Source organism: Dermacentor andersoni, chromosome 2 (genome assembly GCF_023375885.2).
Source record: "Dermacentor andersoni chromosome 2, qqDerAnde1_hic_scaffold, whole genome shotgun sequence".
Taxonomy (NCBI): domain Eukaryota; kingdom Metazoa; phylum Arthropoda; class Arachnida; order Ixodida; family Ixodidae; genus Dermacentor; species Dermacentor andersoni.
This window is the reverse complement of record NC_092815.1, coordinates 199,196,050-199,218,831: the sequence shown is the minus strand read 5'-3', so window position 1 is coordinate 199,218,831 and position 22,782 is coordinate 199,196,050. Positions and strand designations below refer to the sequence as shown.

The 22,782-nt window shown below is 46.3% G+C and overlaps 1 protein-coding gene across 1 annotated transcript in view; it reads left to right on the top strand.

The window, feature by feature from the left end:
- Nucleotides 1-22,782, top strand: part of LOC126540250 (glycerol kinase 5) — a 203,267-nt gene that overhangs the window by 42,610 nt on the left and 137,875 nt on the right. The gene's annotated exons all lie outside the window — the stretch shown is intronic.

Sequence of the window (22,782 nt, the reverse complement as noted above, 5' to 3'; positions counted from 1 at the left end):
TTGGAAAATAAACCTTTTTTCCTTAATGCTACTGTCGCCCACTCTTTGCTTGCATGACAGCATGACACCGTTAAATAATGGTTTTAACCGCGGGCCTTTAAATGGAACTTCATGTTGGTATAAGAAATAAATTGACACTAAATACTGGTCGTGCATTGAAATTCTTGGACGCTCCCATTTCACTTCGGTTCAAAGGAGAACGGGCGGTAGCAAGCAGGCGCACTCCGGCAGGGTCGGGCAAGGTACGTGACGTCACGGACGGAGCGCGCAGGCCTTGAAAAAATTCTAGGTGGCTTTGTCTAGCCTCCGCAAGCGAAATTCCTTCCCTGCGTTCTCCCACACCGGACCTCGAGGATCGCGTGACGCATACGTCACGGGTCCCGGATTTTTTTCTCCTCGCTTTTTTTCTTTTTTTGTTTCGGCGCTGCGCACGCGCTGTTGTGATTGTCTGGCTTCGCGCAGCGCACAATCAGCCTCTTTCATTTTCCTGTGTTGCCCTGTGCAGCACGCCCCTGAAAACGTTTTGGAAGTGTCCCGGGGCTTTCACCGGTTGATTTGTGTACCTGCGCCCTCGCTGAGTGCTCGTCGGTTGTGTGTTTCGTAGATCGCGAATCATTATTAATGGCTTCTTCAGGACAGCATGTCGTTCCCGAAGCCATTTAGCACTCAATGACTACTGGGTGAGCAGGCCTGAGTGCGCTGTTCTGCTAACAGTGCGGCCGATAAAGGCACGCTGAGTTCCGTTTGGTGGCAAGGCTGCCTTGTAATTTGTCACCGATTTCTGCACTTGGACATCAGTTTTTGTATTATTTTTACACATTATTTATACGTTTTGCATATTCAAAAAGTCTTTGAGCGCAGCCTTCTGCGTCGGGTTTATTAAAGCGGTGCACTTGTTTACATCGACATCTACAGCCGCGGGTCGTTGTTATCGTCAAATATTATGGAAAAGGTCCATCGCCGATATGGAATAGTGTCAAAATGCAGCACAACATGCATATCTGCGCATATGTGCCATGTTCTTACACCCTGAGACGAGTCAATATGAGCGGCCGAACCACTTAAACAACGGCAACTGTGATTCAGATACACGTATTACGAGCTGTTAACTCATTTTCGCATTTCTTTAACTCCATCATACTTGCAGTTTTAGCGTGCCATAGAGCATTAGAGAAAACTGTGCTCGCATAAGTGCTCATTTGTAGGCCATTTTCTCTCACGAAAACGCGCCGATGCCACCGCTCACACGGCGTTGGTATAAATGAGCGAGGCGGTTGTTTATGCTGCTGTATACCGAATACACCGTCTCTTGCTTGCCGCTTGACGCAGAGGAAAACAGCGCATCTCTGAAATTGAGAAATCTGTCTGCAAAGCAACACATACAGGCCCACCCATATACGTATAGCGAAGGCGGCCGACAGCCTACAGGTACGCTGACGTGCAGATGTTGAACACAGCGCTGTGTCGGCGCTTACCGCTTATTGTGTACGCGCCGTGCGAAGTGAAGTGTAGCTGATTTCAACTCGCTAAGGCCAGAATTTAACTATAAAAGCAGTTTCGTTCGACTTAACTGCTTACATTTCAGTTCAGGTCCACCGGTGTACGAGTGCACCAACTCGACGGCGCCAGGTTAAGCTTCGCTGAACAGGATCGCAACATTGGCTCAAACTTCGTGGGAACGGGTTGAGAGGGTTAAAGCTTGTCCATTTCAACTTGGTAGGCTTGCTTGACTCATTTTGAGCACGATTAATTTGTATACAAGCGAATACGCTGTCGCTGTTGTGTTGTCGGTTCGACTGCCGATCGCGCGGGGTTCGGTCGAACGATGGTCGGCATGCTGATTTTGCCGGTGCCGTCGACAAGAAAGCCTGTCGCAGTACAACTCGCGCTCGTCGGTTGCGTCGTTGTCGACGTGGTATGGTAAAAAGGTTTTAGTGACGCACAAAAGTCGGTCAATCATTGGAGCGAGCGCCTTGTCGGTCTCGTATCGACCCAGCGTTGCCGCGCCCTACGAGTACGTGCAGTCAGGAACGCGCTGCCACCACCAGCAAGTGAGGATCGACGCTGCAGAAGGACTTCGTCAGCAACGTGATGTACTCAAGTGTCGCCCAAGTGCAACGCACGGGTTTTTCCTTACATTAGCGACCCATTAATGAAAGGCGGCAACTACCTGGCTCACAGTGTAGTCCGGACAACTCGGACGATGCCCTGGCCGCTTTGTCTTTTGAAGCGGAGTTGCGGTTTTACGCTACGCACGTTTTCGGCACCGCACCGACGTCGAGCTACCAGTAGAATTTTAACGCGGTACACGGCATGAGTGTTTGCAGCAGCGCGCGTCCGAGCATTTCTTTCTTTTTCGGGGGACTTTCCGGCGCGCGGCCACGCGCGCGTCCCTTCCAAAACGTTTCGCGACTAATCCACTATAGGCAGGGCGCATGCGCCGTCGCGCCATGTGCACGGCCTCGCTGTCGACGAGCTCTCTCTCTCTCTGAGGATTTCGTCCCCTCGCACTTTTCGTGCTCTTCCTTTAGTGGCGCAACATTTTTGTATCTCGCTCTACACAGAAATACCGAAATGGCGCAACAAGGCCTGTTTAGCCAGATCGTACATTCTGAAGTCGACATCAGAAAGGCGAGCTAAGCAACAGGACACGCCACCGGGAAGTACCCCCAACAAACCCACCGACCAAAATCCACGGTCCAGAATTTTAAAGAATGCGCAAGCATTCTCTAAAAATTCAAGAAAGCTTTCTATGTTTTCGCCCTCCTCGAATACGTGCAGCCTAGACCGTGCCTGCAGCGCTCTGAGATGCTGGATTTCCATGTCAGTTTCGTCTATTTCTCTTTCACATTCTTTGTCCCGCCTTATGTCGGCTTCTCTCTCGCGTTCGCGTTCCCTCTGATACTCTTTGTCCCGCTTTATTTCGGACTCTCTCTCGCGTTCGCGTTCCCTCGGTCCCTGAATTATTCTCACAAGCCTCCATGATCTCCTGGTCATCTCTGCCGCTTGCCTTATTTGCATCGATGACCTCCGCCTTCTTTAGCTCTTTCCCAAAATCAATCCCGAATTCCCCGCATATCGCGTTTAGGTCCGTTCTGCGCAACTTCCTCCAATCCCTGGCTACCTCTCTTTTGCCGACAAGTTTCTCAAGGAATAAAGTGTTGAAGCAAGATATTCTTCAACAAGGCTTCTAACACCCTTGTTACCAGGAAGAACGACGTTAAGCCTGGGAACTCTCAAGGAGAAAAGATCGCGCACTCACCATGCCGAAGTCGAAGCGCTGCGCAGACTAGACTATCTCACCGCTGCCATCCAATGTTACGACATGGGGCTCCGAAGATGTGGAATTCACTTTGCTCATGGAGGGAACGTAAGGCTGGGCCAGACATTCAGAACGTTTGACAAACACTTTTATATTTACATATTTACAAGAGAATTCAAAGTAATACAGAAAAAGTTCATGATGAAGTTGTAGCAGCCGATGACTTCCGCCGTCCGTTACTCCTTTTATGCCCTGCGTGGTCATTGTTCAATCACTTCGCTCGATCCGGCGTCAGGAGATAGATGACATCAGGTCCCACCAATCCGGAGGTCGGTTGCCCTTTACCTGTGAAGGGAGCGTTGTCGGAAACGCGCGCACATCACTGGTCACAAACAGGGGAAGGGGCAACGTACGCTGACTCCGTCCCCGGCGTGGACATGCCAATTTGGGCGGCTGACCGGGATCTCCCCTGTTGCGGAATTCTCGCTCAGCGACTGACCTCCAGGAGACCGGTTCGACGACGGCTGCGATCTTGCGCTCGTAGGTCGTGTCGTAGGCGCTGTTGCCGGCGTACTGTGACAGATTGGTGTATCAGCGCCACTGTCCACCCGACGACTGGGCCGATGGGATGGGTGGATGGATGGATCCTATGAGCGTCGTCCCCTTTGCAACGGGGTGGTAGGCAGTGCCACCATGCTCTTGTTATTATATTGCCTAATGTCCTACCTATATTAAAAAAAAGATTCAGCGAGAAATTTCCATCACCGAACTTTCTGAATCCCTATTGGGAATTTGCTACTGTGTGGCTCCGTTGTTTGTCGATTCCTTACTTTTCTTCCACCAATCTTCCAATCACCTCTTATACTAATCTCTATTACAGACATGTTTGCTTTCCCCCTGCTCTTGCTTAACCCAAGGGCTTCAAGGAGGCCAGAGTTGCCTAAATCGTCCGCTGGACGGATATCTTCACATTCTAATAAAACATGCTGCATCGTTTCCCCAGCTTTACTGCAGCATAAAACATGCTGCATCGTTTCCCTAGCTTTACCGCAGCATGCACATGCTTTCTTTATCCTTTTTGTATCACGCTTTATACGTGCGGGTTCTAAGACATCCTGTTCTCGCTTCGAGAAGTATGAGCTCCCATTGTTTCCACCAGCACACGCCATTAGCGATGCGCTCGCCTGAAGTCAGTGTGGTCGCAAAAAAGCGAACGCGGTCGCACTTCAGGTAACGTGAAATAACTATAATATCGTATTGTGAGAACTGCATGTTTACACGCTGTGCCAACGTCTCAGTGTAGTCGGATGGTATTTGCATTGCGGACGATGCACACCCTCCTTGACGTCGTGCAGTGCTTTCAACATGGTGGTCGCTCCCGGTGGGCGGAACTTGCAGCTTATAATTTGAGTCTTCGACTTTGGCTAAAATTAAAACCCGCGAACCTCTAAATCTACTAGATTCGGTGAATACGCTCTTATTATACTTTCGATTGCAAAGTGAAACTCGGGTCATATGCCACAGTGCTTTTCGAGTGGTACAGGTTACGAGGAACAATTTGTGGGGTCATTGGCAGTTGTTGAATGAGCGTAGCGCATAGTCATGCGACTTACTTTGAGAAATAGATGTTATAGCGGCCATGGTTTACCAACTCGAGCACTGCGGTACACCAATGTCTACAGACCTCATGAGCACGCTTGCAACATAATTCTAAACACAAACAGCAGCTGTTTGGCCGTCAAATTTATGTTAATCTGCGTTAAACCGACACTGACACGATATTTGCGAGTCTTCATTTCTAGATTTAAACGAAGGTTCCAAACCTTTGAACGCTAGAACAAAAATAACGACAGGCCTCATAGCGGCCCACAACGTTCCATAAATTAGCTTTTCGACAACAAGTTTGTTTCGTTTCCCAGCGGGATACTGCCTTGTGACGCCACAACACAGTATGGGGTCACGTGGGAGCATATGACACCGCGACGCTTTGACACACGGCTGCGGCTCGCTTGGTCGACCGCTAGGCTGCTCCATCGGCCCTCACAAGAAGTTGCAGCATACGAGACAATCGAGTGAGCCAGAATGAGTGCCAAAGCGTCGCAATGTAATGCTCCCACGTGACCGCGTACTGTTTCATGGCGTCACCAAGGCAGTATCTTCCTGGGAAACGAAACCCAAACTGGTTGTCGAAAAGCTAATTTGTGTTATTTTTTTACGGTGCTGTGAAACTCTTCAGTATATTTTGTGCGGTTTAGAGGTCTAGGACCCTCTTCTAACGCAAAAAAAGTGAATAGTCGAAAATATGGCGTCAGTACCGTTTCAAAGAAAAATCAAAAGAACAAAAACGCATCCCGCGTCCATGAAGCGTTGTCGGAGCACTATTTCTAAACAACAACGCAAACGAAAATCACTTGCTGATGAGGTACTGGTGGGCTAGATTGTTTGGTCGTTATCATTCGAAAGGCAGCGCACTTGTTGAGACATGAACGAACGGGCACACGGACAGGAACGCGAAGTTGCAGCTGAGCGCTCGTGTTCGGGTGATTTAGTGTTCGCCTATGTCTCGGCAAGTGCGGAGCCTTTCATGTGACAACGGAGAAATAGCGCTACTGCGAAAAGACTATAGTGCCGCCCAAATGTGTGTGTGTGTATATATATATATATATATATATATATATATATATATATATATATATATATATATATATAATGTATATGTATATTGCCACCTGGTGTTTTGAGCCAGCGTTGCGTGCCCAGCAAAAACGGCGAAGAAGACGACGAAGTCGAAGATCACGCGCCAGCTGGAGAACCGTCCTTCGTGTGTCTGACATTTTCGTGTCGGGCTGCTGATACCGCTACTTACTCTTGCGCGTGACAAACTGGTGCAGGTGCGGGGTAATCTAATCTATGCAACAAACCCCTCCGAGCAGCAGGAGCTGTAACGGTGGTTGCGCCTGTACACTGCGCCAGCAGGATCCGTGGACAAGCCCTTGAGTTTGGACTCCTTCCAGAGAAAATGGCAGCTCCGACCACCCCAACCGGTATGGAAGGCACAACGCCGATTCATTGTACGCTACTCAATCCGCGAACGCCGAATCCCTTGACAATATATATAAACGTGACAATATATATAAACGAAACCTTGTTCTTAATTTCGCCTATAGAAGGCCGTTCCGAGGAGGAACTAGCGATCTTAGCTCTGAATAAGCTAAAAAGAAAGAGGCAACCCTGGGCGCGTACACTGACTGGCGCATCCTCTCATTTCCATAGCCAAGTCTGCCGGCGAATGTGCGACGGCAGCTGTTCTTCATGGCTCCTCAGATTGCAGCAACTCCTTCTTCGCAGCGTCATCGGAGACTCCTTCCGATCCTTTTTTTTTTTGTATGCTATTGTTGTCAGTCAGAGAGGGTAAAATTACTGTTTGCGTTCCTGGATCATAAGGGTTAAAACGACCACAGAAAGCCGTTTTCCATATGTTTTGCTGACGCCAACCGTAGCGGGCAGTTTCTGAAAACACCGAATGGCATCAGTTAAATCACTTTGTTCGATTAGTTCGCATGGTCGGCTTCACAAGTATGCAAGTATATTCGTTCCTGCAACGAGTCGCTTAACGAACCGCCAAATCGCTGAGTGCGCTACCACCGAGGGTTGGCCACGAGGCATATCTTTACACGAGCATGTGCGAGTCGGAGGCATGGTTCTACCCGCTCCGATGCTTGTATGGCGCACTTCTCATTTATATATACGAGCCATGAATATGCGAGCCTTATAGACGCCTGGACCCTTATAAGTTTTCTTGTGGAAATAGTGAAGCTCAAGGAAACGCAGCCTTTGTGAAGTAACGTTAACAGCAGACACGAAATTAACTGATTGCTATAACTGTGCTTATCTATCGATGTGTAGTGTCACTGCGTGTAAAGAAAGTTATTAAATTAGCGGAGGATACGCTGAACTAAACGAATCTGGATATAGAGCGTATGATAAAATAAAACGTGCGCAATAATTGTGCCATACCCTTGTGATCATGCGCTACAGCATATATACAGGTACACTGCGTCTAATCTGTCTGAAGGCGCGAATGTTGTCAAGATAGCCGAGTGTTAATACCGAAGCTATGGAAGATAGAGCATGACAGTTGACTAGTACAAAGACGCAGATAAATTGAAAAGCGCTCATGTGATGGCTGCGGTCCTTCCTTGAAGTATTGCTTAATGATAATGCCTTTGCTGTCCTTCATCGTGAACATGAAAACCCTATATATGAGGTGTTTTTTAAACAATACAGAATTTTTAAATATATTTGTTATTGGGCATCATGAAACAATATAACAGCCCTATAACAATGAATCCGGCCACTTTTACCTTCTTCCTAAAATGCATAAGATTCCTGTAGAAAAAATATTTACAGCAGAAATCTCAGGCAGGCCTATCTTAAATCACCATCTGTCAAACATTCAACCACTCTACCATCTTTTGTTCGAGATACGCCCCACTTCGTCCGAATTATCGACTTAACGCCAACCAGGTCCACTCCGACCGCGCTATTCTAGTAACTTAAAGATTTTCTGCCCTCTACACTAACATACCCATGAGTGAAGAAATTGGAGACGTGTTGAAGTCTCTCGCAGTCAATACTGAAGTGCATGCTCCTGAAGTTTACCTGTCACTTCTTCATTTGGTTCTCAGCTCAAACATTTCAAATTCTCTTCTATTCACTGTCTACAAACTTTCGGCACAAGCATAGGAACACCGTTCGCTCTCACGTATATTCCAACATTTTCATGGGACAGTTTGAAGCAAACCTGATAACATCATACCCTTTAAAATCCCGCACCTACCTACGTTACATTGACGACATATTCATAATATCTGAACAACGGACAAACGCGCTAAACGACCTAATTAGACATTTCGACAATTTTCACGCGAGTATTAAGTTTACTACTCACCACTTTCCTAGTCAAATCAACTTCCTCTACAGGACGGTCTACGGGGAAAACGGAAAACTCAGAACGACACTTTACCGGCAGCCTACAGATAGCCAGCAATACTTATAAATGACTGCAACAGCCACCACCCGCGACGCTGCAAGCGATTAATTTTTGTCGGACAAGCGAAACAAACAAGAAAAATCTGCAGCGAAGACAACGATTATATACACCAGCTAAATGACCTTAAAGTAGCGCTACCGCGAAAGAAACAGTCCACAAATTCCTCTCGACTAGGCTTATGATGTCGCGTCGAGATTGGAGAGGCAGTGCGAATTAGCTAAGGAACAATCTACACCAGAATCTGAGAGACCGCCAGCCTTTATAACAAAATATTCCAATGCCCTCCTAAAAATAAACAACGTCCAACGAAAATACCACCAATATTATCAAGTAATGAGCGTCTGAGAAAAGCGTTCCCGGATGTGTCAAGGCTCACCTATCACCGCAACAGAAACCTTAAAGACATGTTGGTGCATGTAAAAGCGAGCGAACATCATTCCCCCGTAATAGAGGCGTTTTCTCGCTCCAAGTGCCAAACCTGCAAGCGCCTTCAAAGTGACATTAAAATTAAAAGCACCGCAAATAGCTATACACACGAAGTAAAAACTAGCTTTACTTGCACTAGTTCCGGTGTAATTTACATGCTTGAATTTTCTTTCTGTAAAAAACAATATGTCGGTGAAACGGGACATTGAATGAACGTCAAGTTAAGCGGACTTCGCGCAGACATAGCTAAAGAACTTCACAAAGCTGTCGCCGAGCATTTCAACCAACCAAGTCATAACTTTGATGAAGTTAACCTCTACATACTACAGCCGAATTTCCGTTCTGCGTGAGACAGAAAATACAGAGATCATACCTCATCCATAAGTTCAAGACATTGCAGCCGATAGGCACAAACGTTTAAAAGGGAGAAGGGTTGAAATCTGGGCCAGTTGGTACATACTTGAACAAAAAAAAACAGTCAAGAACACAAAGGACAAGAGGAGAGGGAGCTTTAAAATCTATTCGCTATGCTAGATTTCAAACTATAGGCAACATCAGTTATTTTTCGTTGAGTGGCTTAGTTTTTTTTGTCGCCTTGAAAAAACACAAGTTCACTTGTCGAAACATTGGCTCCTGCTTTCACCTTATTTTCGTTTTGCTCATCGTCCTGTATTTCCATCTCCCACATTCCCCGTGTTTTTCCGTGGCAATATAAGCCACTTATCTCGCAAGGCACATGTTCAAACTAGCGGCTGTATTGAAATGCGCTGTCACACTTGCGGCAACACTGCACTGTTGTTGAACTTACGTTTTTAACAATATGCCTTCTCGTGTATTGAAGCCCCAAAATTACCGTAACACCAATGAATTTTGTTGGAAGCATTGGGAACGCATATATCTAAACTGGTTTCATCCTCAGAATTCGTTCGAATGGATATAACTTTCAAAGCTAATGGCTGCAGTATGTAAATTGCAATTGGCCGTAAAATATTTAGTTTAAAAGTTAATGAGCCTTCGGTAGTTAGCAAAAATATTTATTTGGATTTCTCTTAAATTTATGCCCGCCTGCGAGAGTAATCTAGCTCGAGAAGGAGGATTGTGTTATAGGCCACTTAGGGGGAGAGGGGGGTACTTTCTGCGTATCACGTAGCCATTTTCTTGCTTGATTCTTCACCTGTACTGTTATCCACCACACGCGACCGTGCAGTCATGGTGATATGACGTAGGCGGAATGCCGCTCGGACCACTCGTGAAGCAAGAAGAGGACAATAATTGGAATAGAATCGCTGCATTATCCCGGCCCAGATCTCTACTGGACGGCTACATAAGGTAAATAAATGTAATAAAACACGTCCTTATTGAGAGCTCGAAGAAATGCGCTTTACTTTTTGAGGCTGCAGGGCGCTGGCTGTTTGACGACCGAGTGACGCAGACAGGAGTTGGACAGTGCAAACAATAAATGTCGGCGTTGTACAATGAAGTAATTGAGTGTATAAGTAAGTTTGGTGACTAACAGCTCCGAGTAGGCCGAGCGAGCAAGGAGACCCAGGAAACTCTGGGATTAAAAAAGTTGTTCATTGACGCTTTCGAGGTGATTGATGACGTTAATGCGATTAGCAATCTTTCTTGTGATGGTATTTCTGCGATGGATATCCACCGAGCGCGCTCTATGTCGATGGAGTGCTATCGCTATTTAATGTTTAAAGCTACAAACCCGTTTTATCACCTTTCGACATCCCTTCCAGGGCTAGAATGGGCACATGTCACTACCACGTACACGGTGCCGAAGTTTTCTGTTCGGGCACATGCCAATGCCACGTACACGGTGCCGAAGTTGTCTGTTCGGGCACATGCCAGTATCACGTACACTGTGTCGAAGTTGTCTGTTCGGGCACATGCAAATGCCACGTACACGGTGCCGAAGTTGTCTGTTCGGGCACATGCCAATACCACGTACACTGTGCCGAAGTTGTCTGTTCGGGCACATGCAAATGCCACGTACACGGTGCCGAAGTTGTCTGTTCGGGCACATGCCAATACCACGTACACTGTGCCGAAGTTGTCTGTTCGGGCACATGCAAATGCCACGTACACGGTGCCGAAGTTGTCTGTTCGGGCACATGCCAATACCACGTACACTGTGTCGAAGTTGTCTGTTCGGGCACATGCAAATGCCACGTACACGGTGCCGAAGTTGTCTGTTCGGGCACATGCCAGTATCACGTACACTGTGTCGAAGTTGTCTGTTCGGGCACATGCAAATGCCACGTACACGGTGCCGAAGTTGTCTGTTCGGGCACATGCCAATACCACGTACACTGTGCCGAAGTTGTCTGTTCGGGCACATGCAAATGCCACGTACACGGTGCCGAAGTTGTCTGTTCGGGCACATGCCAATACCACGTACACTGTGCCGAAGTTGTCTGTTCGGGCACATGCAAATGCCACGTACACGGTGCCGAAGTTGTCTGTTCGGGCACATGCCAATACCACGTACACTGTGTCGAAGTTGTCTGTTCGGGCACATGCAAATGCCACGTACACGGTGCCGAAGTTGTCTGTTCGGGCACATGCCAATACCACGTACACTGTGCCGAAGTTGTCTGTTCGGGCACATGCAAATGCCACGTACACGGTGCCGAAGTTGTCTGTTCGGGCACATGCCAATACCACGTACACGGTGCCGAAGTTGTCTGTTCGGGCACATGCCAATACCACGTACACTGTGCCGAAGTTGTCTGTTCGGGCACATGCCAATACCACGTACACTGTGCCGAAGTTGTCTGTTCGGGCACATGCAAATGCCACGTACACGGTGCCGAAGTTGTCTGTTCGGGCACATGCCAATACCACGTACACTGTGTCGAAGTTGTCTGTTCGGGCACATGCCAATGCCACGTACACGGTGCCGAAGTTGTCTGTTCGGGCACATGCCAGTATCACGTACACTGTGTCGAAGTTGTCTGTTCGGGCACATGCAAATGCCACGTACACGGTGCCGAAGTTGTCTGTTCGGGCACATGCCAATACCACGTACACTGTGCCGAAGTTGTCTGTTCGGGCACATGCAAATGCCACGTACACGGTGCCGAAGTTGTCTGTTCGGGCACATGCCAATACCACGTACACTGTGCCGAAGTTGTCTGTTCGGGCACATGCAAATGCCACGTACACGGTGCCGAAGTTGTCTGTTCGGGCACATGCCAATACCACGTACACTGTGTCGAAGTTGTCTGTTCGGGCACATGCAAATGCCACGTACACGGTGCCGAAGTTGTCTGTTCGGGCACATGCCAATACCACGTACACTGTGCCGAAGTTGTCTGTTCGGGCACATGCAAATGCCACGTACACGGTGCCGAAGTTGTCTGTTCGGGCACATGCCAATACCACGTACACGGTGCCGAAGTTGTCTGTTCGGGCACATGCCAATACCACGTACACTGTGCCGAAGTTGTCTGTTCGGGCACATGCAAATGCCACGTACACGGTGCCGAAGTTGTCTGTTCGGGCACATGCCAATACCACGTACACTGTGTCGAAGTTGTCTGTTCGGGCACATGCAAATGCCACGTACACGGTGCCGAAGTTGTCTGTTCGGGCACATGCCAATACCACGTACACTGTGCCGAAGTTGTCTGTTCGGGCACATGCAAATGCCACGTACACGGTGCCGAAGTTGTCTGTTCGGGCACATGCCAATACCACGTACACGGTGCCGAAGTTGTCTGTTCGGGCACATGCCATTACCACGTACACTGTGCCGAACTTGTCTGTTCGGGCACATGCAAATGCCACGTACACGGTGCCGAAGTTGTCTGTTCGGGCACATGCCACTACCACGTACACGGTGCCGAAGTTGTCTGTTCGGGCACATGCGAATACCACGTACACGGTGCCGAAGTTGTCTGTTCTGGCACATGCCAATACCACGTACACTGTGCCGAAGTTGTCTGTTCGGGCACATGCCAATATACCACGTACACGGTGCTGAAGTCTGTTCGACACACACCCGGCGACCCAAGTTACGCACTGTAGCCAGACTCCAGCCAGTGCCTACCTATACAGTGGCCTCAGCTAGTAGACAACTTTTTTGACCTGGTTGCTCTGGGAGCAACTGGGTTTTTACGTGACTACATCGCTACCGAAACTTAATTGTGAGCCAATACAATAAGCTTTGCTTGAAAAAAAGGTGGCTGCGCAGTGCCGCACTAAACGTTCCAACTTTGCAGTCGAGCTCTAGTGCTAGTACAAGATGTGCTACTTCGCGCACGCCCTTAAACATACATGGTCCGTGCACTATCGGCGTAAAATCAAACGCGAACAAGTCGAAAGTGACTATTGTGCTTGACTGCGTTTCCAGCTTCGCCCGAGTTCATATCTAATGCTTTCTGGAATGGACGTGCCAGAGCCACGATTTAATTATGCGGCACGCCGCACTGGTGGACTCCTCATAACTTTCGACTACTTGGGGGTTCTTTAACGCGTACCAAGTTCGCGGTGCACGGGCGTTTTTGCACTTCGCCCCCATCGGAATTCGGCAGCCGCGGCCGAGATGTGATCCTGCAACTTCGGCCTTAGCAGCGCAACGCCACGGCCACTACGCCACCATAGCGGGTGCCCTGAGAACAGTGACAGCTTGTTCAAGCTGCGCAATGTGTGTCTGGGCTTGCACTGTGCTTAGGACCATGATTAGTGTTAGTGTTGAGTACCGGCGTAGTGTTGATTGCAACTTCCACGCGATTCCATATATTAAGGCGAAAGGCTTAAGTTCAAGGCTCATGGGCCGAGAAACCCGTTGTCCGGCGTTATCGAAAAATTGGCCGTCCGCCGTTGTGGCATCAAAATTAATGATGCCACGCACGACTATTGGTCGGACTCCAACCCACCACCATTGGTAGGAGTCGAACTCACGACCTTTGATGTTATGTAAGGCCAAATTAATTAAGGTAGTTAATTATGTTAGAGTTAATTTAGACAGTCGAACCCACGACCTTTGGTGGGAGAAAACAAGTGATAGGATGTACCAACGCATTCGAATGAGAATGTCCAAGTAATTTATAGTCTCGACAGAGCGCAAGCTTTCGCCTTCATGCCCTTTAGCGTGGGCTAAAGTGACTGTAAACTTGTTTTCTTTGTTGCCCAATATCAATTTTCTACAGTTGCTTTTCTTTTCGTGTATACATTTTCTTCCTGCTACGTGTGATTGTATGTGTCTATAAATCTGGTTTGTGTAGGGATAGTATTATTACTTCATATTCCTTATACTGATCTACACAACATGATTGTGTATAAAATTAACTAGTCTTAAGTATCGTATAAGAAGTGTTATATTTGTATTAGGGAGGGGTGCAACGAAAATTTGGAAGCATGAGATGCCTTTGTCGTGCAGTAGGTTAATAGGCTGATCGTGATGAGGATAAGACCCACGCAGCGGCCCCAATCCTAAATCCAAACGAAGACCATGAAAATTATTTTAGACTTCAGCAGCGCTTGAGCCGCACCTGTAACTTTTCTGCTGGTGAAAAGAAGCACTTACTCGAGCAGAATGCGGCAAATTCTGCTTAGTCATTGCAGACCGCAGACAGTCGTGGTGGAAAACATCGGGAGAAAGAAATGAAGGTTAGTTTATATCACGGGTCCGTACGCTGTATTTTTGTAAGCGTCATCGTATTCGATGTTTTATTTTAGCTTCTACCTTGAAAAAAAAAAAAACAGAAAAACTGGCGCGAAGCAGACGTTCCCCACAATTTTTCAACGCAATTGCAGCGAGCAATGCGCTCCGAAACGAAAACGTAACCACCAAGCAGTAGCCGGGCCGCCGAGCATGTCATTAGCCGGTCACAGCGCTCAGGGGCGTTCAAGGACCCAGCGCAAGGACCGACTAAGCACGTGCTGTTTCGCCTGCTTAGGCAAGTTTTCGCCCCCGTAAGGTTTCATGTGCTCGACAAACGGCCTTGGCGATGTTATTTATAGCTTTGGAACTTGGCCTTGGCAGATGCCTACGCAGCAGCCGTGGCCGCCCATATATTGAAGCTTTTTTTCTTTTTTTTGGGGAACAGCATTGGGCTTTTACTGTATGTTTATCGTTATCAGCATTATCGTCCGGTAATTTCTCGTTTAGTTTAGCACAGTTTTCCTTCTATGATGTCGCATCCCCACTGCGGGGCTTGGGCAAGATTTGGGTGGTATTAGGAAATTGCCGTTAATACTAAAATTGGCAAAACTGTCAGAAGGAAACATATCAAAAATAGCGTATGAAGAACTTGAGAAAAGCTCACAAAAACAACTATAAATTCCTCCGCGGCCAAGCAAACATCCTTGTGGTGTAGTTTCCAAGAAAGGAGGCTCCGAGACGAAGAATATTCCAAATGGAAAAATTTAAAACAAACGAAGTTGTCTTAACCTTGATTGTAAAATGTATTTTCTTCAAAGAAGAAAAATGGTGGTAGAATAAGAAAAAAATGATCTATAGTCTTCGGCACAGATTGGCACGGAGACGGGGGGGGGGAAGGGAGGGTGTACGCCAGACCAGGCCTGTGACGAAAAAGTTTAATATGGGTATTCGACAGCGTAATCGGGTAGAAATTACTTCAGTTTTTCTGATGTCAAAGGTATTGTTGTGCCAAGAAAATAGCTGGTGTCGATATTCTGAAAAACTAGCTGTAGCTGGGTTTAAAAGCTTTTGAATTATTGCGTATCTCCTGAATCTAGCGGTAGTTAGGTGAGCTGATCTAGGAAGTAATGGCAGCGCAGGACCACTGAGGGTTTCCCGCGTACTTCTCCTTTTTTTTTTTCTTTTTCCAATAACCCGTGCGTATCGACACGTCGTGAAAGCAGGGGACATCATTCGCACGGGTTTGCATGAAAACAGCGCGAGGGAATACTACAGAACACGAAAGTTTGACGCTCGCGGAAAATCGCCTACTTTCATTTTCTTGTCCTCATCGCCTTTTCCCGCTGTTTGCAGTCATGCGATGCTGCCGACTCTAGCATTTCGCACCATGTATTCTTTCTTCCTGTGCATGTATTCTCGCCATTCCAGTAACTGTACACGAGAAATCGCTGCTTAGTCCTAATTTGCGATGGTCCTGTACCTTTCCGCACTTTTCGTTTATGCTGTGACTGGCCAAGTTTTCTTCATTTCTGTAGCGCAGGCTTGCCTAAAAAGATAGTGTATTCGCAATTCAGACACACAGTTACATTGACGACAGAACGGGAAAGTTCACAATGCCAAGCTCGGACTGCTGTCATCAATAAAAAATTAGAACTTTTTTTATTGATATACTTTTGATATACTTGATATACTGATATATTGATATACTTTTGTTTGGAGGAGTGTACAGCACAATCGTCCTGCAGCGTTCTCGGCGAGACAGACATCGAGATAGGCGCCCATTTCTCGAGGTCTGTGGCAGGGCTACAACAACGAGTGGTGCGCACGACGCCAAACGGGAGCTGTCTAGATTGCGCGATGATATCGTCGAGTTGAGCGGCTCTCCGCGCTTTGTGCTTCGATAACAAGCATCGAGTGCGATTGTTCGTCGACGGACAGCTGCTTCACTCGCCCATTCTTGTGTAGTACAGTAGTACAGGGTAACTGAAAGTGTAAATAGACAACCAGGAGTCATCAGAAAGAAAGTGAGAGAATCAGAGACAGCGAATTGGATGCAAAGAATGAACGGAAAAAAGACTGTGGAGATTTGCAAGAATGAAAAGAAAGAAATTAGAAGGGAAAAGCTGTACAATAATACGAAGGAAAGTGCTTTGCTATTTGAGACTCCAGCTGGTTGCCTAAGGACAAAAACATACCAAAGCAGCATAACATACAAGGTGAGGATTGTGTATGCTACAGCCAAAATCCCGAGACCACTCAGCGCATCCTAATGGAATGCGAAGGGAATCACCCACTGACCCTTCAAAAGCGCTTGGATTTAAAGTGTGCGGAAGCATCTACCGGTCAGCAGTCGATATAAGCCAGAAACGTTTGGAGTTCTCGTGAAAAAAAAAAAAAAAAAAAAAAAAAACGCAGGGAAGAGGTTGATACGGCCGGATCCGTTACAGGTATAGATAGCGGTGCAAGGTAGATATAGAAGTTTTGAAGAAGAAAAAAAAAAGATGGAGATGTATAGAAAAATGGTAGAATGATAAGCATAGATTTGATTAAACCAAGCAGGCTAGGGGACTATTTGCCGCCGCCCCGTTTCAAGGGAGACTCCAGTAAATCACCATCATCATCATCATCATCATCATCATCATCATCATCATAGCACTACAGTGCGGCTGAATTACCGTTGGAAAGTGCACGAGTCCCGTGAAGTGCGAGGCCTTATAAGACGGAATCGGCAAGAGTGGACTGCGTGCACATGTCTCGACGAGCATGGCAGTGCTAACGGAGGGTTTTGGCTTGTTCGTATATGCATGTCATATACCGCACAGCACCTTCTGTGCAAAAACGAAATATAAGTTAGAGACTGCTAAGGCGTATCTGTTCGTAAAGGCGTACTTGTTCCGTTTATTTACCGTTATTGCTTGTGTTCGTGCATGTGACTGTGCAATACCTTTGCACCATGGCTGTCAGTCTGGTATATGGTTATGCATTATCTCATGGTAATTTTTGTTCACACGCATTGCTGTACTTCTGTGGTCCATTATGCTCAATGAAATTTCTTTTCATAGACACTGTATAAATTCTAATAACCTTTTTTGGTGTTCTATACTTGAGTTCGCTGCTTATAAGTGGTCTATCAATGTACCGTGTATGGTTTTGCTGCCTGCCAGGCGCTGCCGCTCAAGTCTTCAAAGGCTTTGGCAGGCCTGTATGAATGTACTGATTTGATCATTGGCAATAAAGGTATTATTATTATTATTATTATTATTATTATTATGATGTGACAGTCAGCCTTCACGGAATACCCGAACACCGCAGACGTCAGCGCCAGCAGCAGGGCTGGTGGCGGCACCTTGCGACGGATCCTTTAACCACGACGCCTTACAAATGTTTTTGTGTTCGAATACTTTTCTAGCCGTTACCGATTATATAGCTATAGTGCCGCGCGGACGGCAGCAGTGGCAGAGCGTAGTCTGCCAGTATGACAGTAGTTCAGTGTATCGTGGTTGAAAGCAGCGTCACAGGATGGCGCCACTAATGCTGCCGTTCTCGTCTGCGTTCACATCATTTGCGAATGGCAAGGCTTACACGGAGGGGCTACAAACTTCCTAACAGCCCGAGAACTTTACAGTTTCATTCCGCTTATTTCGCGTTCGTTTCACAGCCGTGCACCTATCAAGCCTCCTCTTTGAAGTGGCGCGTCATTGCATGCATACGTGATTTCTCTTCGCTTAGATTTCCCAACAGTAGCAGTGTTTCGAGTTTTGCTGTATCGTATCGGAGTCGAGTTGATGCAGTTCTTGTTCTGGAGCGAAATTGTAAACTAGGTCAAGGTTGCTGGCTTGAGGTTCGCAGGCGTCCGTTGTCTGTATGACGTAAACTTAATGCCCCATCTCGTATCCTTAAACTGCGTTCATTTCTTTTCATCTGTGTACGCTTTAAGCTTAGTAAACGTCTCTTGGCATTTATCGCACAGAGGCTGTTTTCTTTTTCGTTTTTTTGTCACAACAGGCTGTAGGTCAGTCTCGCGTGGTCAATTCTGAGGCAACAAGGAAGCGCTTGGCTCATGTGCTCCCTGTGGGGGAGACTTCTCCACTCACTTGCGACAGACTTCGGCATGCGATGTCTCTTATTCATTCCTTTATCACATCCCATCTGGGATGATATAGCCGGCCATCAGCAAACAACCCTGAACTCAGCAATTTCTAACGCGCTTGCAGTTTCATACTATTCTGCAATTATCGAGCACTGTCGCAAGAATCATTGGAAAGTTACCGTAGCTTCCACTTATAAAGATATTACTTAAAGGTGAACCTCTCGATGAACTTGAAAACGTGATTAAGTAGTTGTGAACCGCAGACGTTTTGCATAGCCTTTAGACGAGTGTTTTCTCTCCTGTTTTAATTAAGGTTGTTTGAATTTCGGCATATTTTAACAAATCATATGACTAGCCACTAACAAACTGTGGCCGAATTTACAAAGTTTTCTTTTTTAAATTGCACTTTGCCATTGGGCGCTCGCCTTCGCTAAGGTTATGTTCAGCTTAAGGATTGACTGGAATTTTTTTCTCTTACAAACAATTCTGGCGTAAGATATTTTTGTGAATACGAGCCCTGGCCTTTACACCGACTTTCTTAATTTTTAAACAGCCAGTAATCGACGCACAATAGTCGAAGTGGCTGCTGTGCCATAAAGCACCCGAGTTCATTCATCATTGTCGTAACTCATTCAACCTATGCGTACCGCAGTATGACCACCAGAAATCGATCTCCTTGTAGTCGATCACGCAAAGCGGACAACAGAGTATCGTCAACAGAGTAACATACGGCGAACGTAAGTACCTTCCGTGTCGTGTTGATGATTTCGTAAGGCAGACAGCAAATGCGCGGGTGCTGTGCAGACTTTCGCTAGATATGCTGCCATCATGCAACTTCCCTTATAGGCACATTCTTTAATGTATAATGGACATTCTCCAGAAAAGCAAGCAGGGTGCACGAAATGACCCCTTCGTACACATTACACCGCAGATGCGCACAAAATACTTAGGGAAATTAAATGCTTGGGCGAGCTAGCTGGTACACGCCCATTGGAGACAAATCAAGCTCACAAAAAACAGTAGGAAGACACTGAAACCGTCGTCGTCGTCGTCGTCATCATCATCATCTTCTTCTTCTTCTTCTTCTTCTTCTTCTTCTTCTTCTTCTTCTTCTATGTCCACTCCAGGACGAAGACTTCTCCCTGCGATCTCCAATTATCTCTGTCCTGCGCCGACCGATTCCAGCTAGCGCCTGCGAATTTCTTAATTTCATCACCCCACCCAGTCTTCTGCCATCCTCGACTGCGCTTCCTTAGTACCCATTCTGTAACCCTTATAGACCAACGGTTATCTAACATGCGCATTAGATGACCTGCCCAGCTCGATTTGTTTTTATTAATGTAAATTAGAATATCGACTATCCCTGTTTATTCTCTGATCTACACCGTTCTCTTCCTGCCTAACATTCTTCGTTCCATCGCTGTTTGCGCGGTCTTTAACTTGTTTTCGAGCTTCTTTGTCAGGCCCCAAGTTTCTGCCCGTTATGTCAGCACCGAAAGAATGCATTGATTGTACACCTTTCTTTTTAGCGATAACGGTAAGCTTCCAGTGAGGATCTGAGAATGTCTGCTGAACGCGCGCTAACCAATTTTTATTCTTCTATAAATTTCCTTCTCATAATCAGGGTCCCCTGTGAGTAGTTGACCTATAGGTAAACGTACTCCTTCAGACTCCTTCACAGATAAGCAGGGTAGTATCAGCAATCTTGAAGATATAGTAAAAGCAGCGGAACGATTTTATACTGACTTGTACAGTACCCAAAGCAGTCACGATACCTCCATTCGAAGTACTAACGAACAGGTTACAGAGGCTCCTCCTATATTATAGCGATGAAGTTAGAAGGGCCTTGCAAGACATGAAACGTAGAAAAGCGGCAAGAGAAGATGAACTACCAGGCGATTTAATCAAAGATGGAGGAGACATAATGTTTGAAAATCAAGCGGCCCTTTATACGAACTCTCTGTCGACTTCAAGGGTCCCAGAGAACTGGAAGAATGCCAACATTATACTAATCCACAAGAAAGGAGACGTTAAAGAATTGAAAAATTATAGGCCCATTGGCTTACTTCCAGTATTATATAAAATATTCACAAAGATAATCACCAATAGAATAAGGACAACACCGGACCATAGTCAACCAAGGGAACAGGCAGGTTTCAGGAAAGGATACTCCACAATGGATCACATATCATCAATCAGGTAATCGAGAAATCCGCAGAGTACAATCAGCCTTTCTATATTGCTTTCATAGATTACTAAAAGGCATTTGATTCTGTAGAGGTACCAGCAGTCATAGAGGCATTACGTAATCAAGGAGTACAGCACGCTTACATAAGGATCTTGGAAAGTATCTACCGAGATTCCACAGCTACCTTAATTCTCCACAAGAAAAGTAGGAAGATACCTATAAAGAAAGGGCTCAAGCATGGAGACACAATCTCTCCAATGCTATTCACTGCGTGCTTGGAAGAAGTATTCAAGCCATTAAACTGGGAAGGCTCAGGCATAAGTATCAACGGTGAATGTCTCGGTAGCCTTCGATTTGCAGATGACATTGTCCTGTTCAGCAACGCTGGGGCGAGTTGCAACAAATGATTGAGGGCCTTAACTGAGAGGGCGTAAGACTGGGTCTGAAGATTAATATGCAGGAGACAAAGATAATGATGAATAACCGGGCAAGGGAACAAGAGTTCAGGATCGCCAGTCAGCCTCTAGAAAACGACAGAACGAGTTCCTAATTACTAGCTTTCTTTTTTCATTCCGGAAGGCACACAAATATATGACATCGCTATTCAAACATGAGCAGATGCAATGATGAATCGTCAGCTCACGTCTATTCACATTTGAAGGAATGATGCAGAGTGCCTTACTAACGCATACGATTTACTAAGGAAGCATGAATATGATAGAATCAGCAGATAGTTTGGACGCTATCATGTCAGTAGGTTGTAAGTCGTACTTTACGGGGTTTCTGACGTATTTTGCTTTGAGAAATTCAATTAGTTCAGTACTTCTTTGCGCTAGACGAAGGGTCCGTGTGGTTGGGTTTGCATGTAGAGCTGCCAACTGAAGGGTATTTCCCTAGATCTAGGAATTTCAGGCCTTGTTTAGGGAAATGAAGAAATTACTTCAAATCGAGGGTAATTTCGCGCTGGGACATTGAAACACCTAAACAGCTTACGTGACGGCGTGTTCTTATGTCAGTCTCCTCAACTACCTTCGCATCAGCATGTGAAGTACGGCTTGATCGTACAGCGGGCAGTGAGCACATCTCGCCAATCAAACGACAGAACGTGGATGGCCTGGGTCCTTTAACGAAGTGCTGCTAGTAGGATTTTGCCGTTCTTGCCTCTAGAAGTGCTGACGACTTCTGTGCACTCTGAATTAAGTAAGTATCTGTAAACGGCAAAACAATTGTACGTGAGAGCATTAAGCAAAGTAGCACGAATATATCCAGGCATAACCGGATCCATATACTATAACACCTGGAACGACTATGTGGTCACAGCAATGAACAGCCGACTATGCGCGCGTATACAAAAATTTACCTGGCAATGCCCATAGGAAGAGTAACTTCGGACAGACAGTAACTTCTTGTTCATATGTTTGAGCGAGCCTTGATTTGTAGGAAAGATAAAAATCGATTTCGTATTTTTGTGCTTCGCTGTGAAGATGAGCAAGTGCGTAAATGTGGTAGTGCTAGGTCGTACACAGCATGCGAAAAAAAAAAAAAAACACATTCGTATCTTTTACATTGCAGTTGTGCAGTGGCCAACTGTTTCGGCACTGACATTCGTAAGAGAGGTCCAGCGCCAATTTTACCATTCGGATAAGGTTCCGTGTAATCTTGGCACAACGCTCTAAGTGGAAATTAATTGGGCAACAACGAAATATACACGTGCTGACGTCTTTTTTTTTGTTAATGTGGCTTCAGCTAAGAGGCCGTGTTGTTAGCACAACTCGCACAGCGACATAATTTCAGTTTGAGTCCAGTGCTTTTACAACGAGCATATAACTAAAATATAAAATTGGCATTCATTTGCATAATACAAATGAACATTTATCTTTACGCAAATCAAATTCACGAACTGGACAACCAGAATTCATACAAGTGTAGGGAAATTTAGGGAAATGTTTCATCCGGGTTAGGGGAAAACTGACTTCGTAGGTTGGCAGCGCTGTTTGCACGTTTCGGAATAAGTTTTGCCGCAGCGACGGCGGGCGCTAGACGCCGACGCCGGATTTTCTGTGACACAGGGCCCTTAATGCTGTCGCATTAATAAAGAGCACTGCTTGTGCGGCGTTCCGTGTCTTCGTGCATTTATTGTGACAGC